The sequence below is a fragment of the Euphorbia lathyris genome, chromosome 5 (assembly GCF_963576675.1).
Source record: "Euphorbia lathyris chromosome 5, ddEupLath1.1, whole genome shotgun sequence".
Taxonomy (NCBI): domain Eukaryota; kingdom Viridiplantae; phylum Streptophyta; class Magnoliopsida; order Malpighiales; family Euphorbiaceae; genus Euphorbia; species Euphorbia lathyris.
In genome coordinates this window covers 65,195,001-65,197,505 of record NC_088914.1, presented here as the reverse complement: position 1 = coordinate 65,197,505, position 2,505 = coordinate 65,195,001, and positions in this window count along the sequence as shown.

The window sequence follows — 2,505 nt, the reverse complement described above, 5'->3', positions numbered from 1 at the left end:
GTTTCTTTTTCAAAAAAATAAACAGAGAGAGGGGGTACCCTGAAATAAATAATTGTTCCGATGGAACCTTATCTTTTCCTGGAGATTGGATGTTGATATACGATCCAATCGATTAATTGAGTTCAGGGGAGGGGTCATTTTCATTTCATTTTTGTATCTAGAACAAATAGGTTCAAGAGATGAGAGAATTAAGGATACCTACCAGAAAGACTAATCCAATCCATAATGATGTACCGGAAAATACAACATTTTTGTTACTCGACCACCCATCAGGAGAAGAAAAAACAATGGGTACACTAATCAGTAAGATTGATGAAGTAGCAATTAATGCAAAAACAGCCAATTGGAAAGCAATAGTCATGTTTCTAATCCTCCAAGCTACCAACAAAAGAACTATACCATTTGAGTTTGAGGGACTTTCGCTGACTGAATTCATCCATAACCCCAGACCCCCGTAACCTTCGTAAACAAAGCGTCACGACAACATCCAAAGGTTACTTTTTTTGGATTTTTAAGTAGGGAGACAGCAAGGAGGAGCACGTAGGAATGTCGACCACTACTTAAGCCACTTGTGGCTGACAGAAAGCGAGTAGCGCCTTGTATAGGTTGGGCGGAGCTTGAAGAAGGTAGCCCCTCTCAGAGAAAGCCATTGCGTGCTAGCCTAGCTAGCTAGCGTTTTTCAGCTGGCTATTATGTTAGTTGTAGCGCGCCTGCAGAATCTTAGCTTGAGCCTACCGGCGCACACCTCCGTTACTCTTTAGGAGGCATCCGCCCTAGATAAACTAACCACCTCGCAGTGTACCCCCCCCCCCCCCCCCCCCCCCGATTTTTCGGTGCGGTGGTTAGGCATCCTTAGACGAAAGAGTGGTCTTTCAGGATTGGTCGTTGTGGGTCACCAGGTCAACAAACTCAACGCCACTATTCTTGAAGAACTTGGAGTCGGGCCTTCTTTTCGCACTATTACGGATACGAAAATAATGGTAAAAATTGGATTCAATTGTCAACTGCTCCTATCGGAAATAAGATTGACTACGGATTCGAGCCATAGCACATGGTTTCATAAAAGCGTTTTTCCCGATCTAAATAAAATAAAGCAGGTTTTACATGAAAAAGATTTGGCTCAGCATGTTCTATTCGATACGGGTAGGAGAAGACCCCAACTCGGTATTCTTAAAAAAATAGAGAAATCAGAACCAAGTCAAGATGATACGGATCAGCCCCTTCTTCTTGCGCAAAAGATCTTACCATTTTCGAAGGAACTTGAGTTACATCTCTTTTCCATTTCCATTCAAGAGTTTTATGTGTTTCCACACCCCTTTGCGACCCCGAAAAATGGACAAATTCCTTTTCTTAGGAACACATACAAGATTCGTCACTACAAAAAGGATGATGGTAATGGAAAATTTATTTTCTTGTGTCGAAGACTAAGAAGACAAATAAAATAAAAAGAATACCTCTTAGAATCCTTTGTTCCACCCGCATTTATCTTTTTCTTTTCCGCTTACTTATCTTATGTTTAGTTTCTAATCAAATTGGATTCTAGATTCTATTAGAATAGGAAAGCTTTTGATCTACTCTATGTCTATGATAGAATAGTAAGAGGAAGATAATAACACCACTGCAGATTCAAAAAACAAAACGCAAAACAAAAGAGGGGATAAAGTCAAATAGTCTTCTTACCACTATCCATTATCCATATTATGACTAGAAATGCAGTACAAGTAATTCCCAAAATCTGGTATCTGATATAGGTATAAAAAAATAGAAAAAAAAGAGCTTTTCACAAATTTTTTTTAATTACCAACCCAAATTTTGTTCTTTTTAAGAACTTGATATTGATAAAATTACAGATCTAAAAAAAAATTACAGATCTAAAAATTCATTTCGGACAATTGAACCTTCTCAAACTGTTTCTTTTTAAGAACCAAAAAGATTTGTGCCAAAATAACGGATGCCAAAAAGAACAAAAGGCCTTGGACACGTAATGGGGCCTGAAGTACTATTTCCGCGTCCCCCTGACCAAATCCACCTACATTAGGATTACTCGTTAATGGTTGATCAACTTTGATGGATTCGACTTCTGAAACAAGAAGTTCCGATCCTGGGGGTATAATATCACTCACTTGACATCCCTCTGACGCTCTGTTATGGTTATTTCGTACCCCCCTTTTTCTTTTCGTATTATTTTACTTACTATCCCTGTGGCTGTAGCATTATAAACCGTATTGTTACTCTTGCTCCCGTCGGGATAAATCTGACCCCTTCCTCTGTTTCCGCCTACATATATGGGATATTTTAAAAAGTGAACATCTTTCTTAGTGGCGGGGTCCGGAGAAAGAATTGGAAAGGTCATTCCACTATATTTCTGACCGCAAAAAGGAAGAGACTCATAGAATGGTAGAGGCAAATAGAGCTTTTGCACATTTTCGTTAATCCATGAACAAGATCTATATAGACACATAGACTCATGGAGCCATACATCTCGATCGGAAAATGATCAATAGA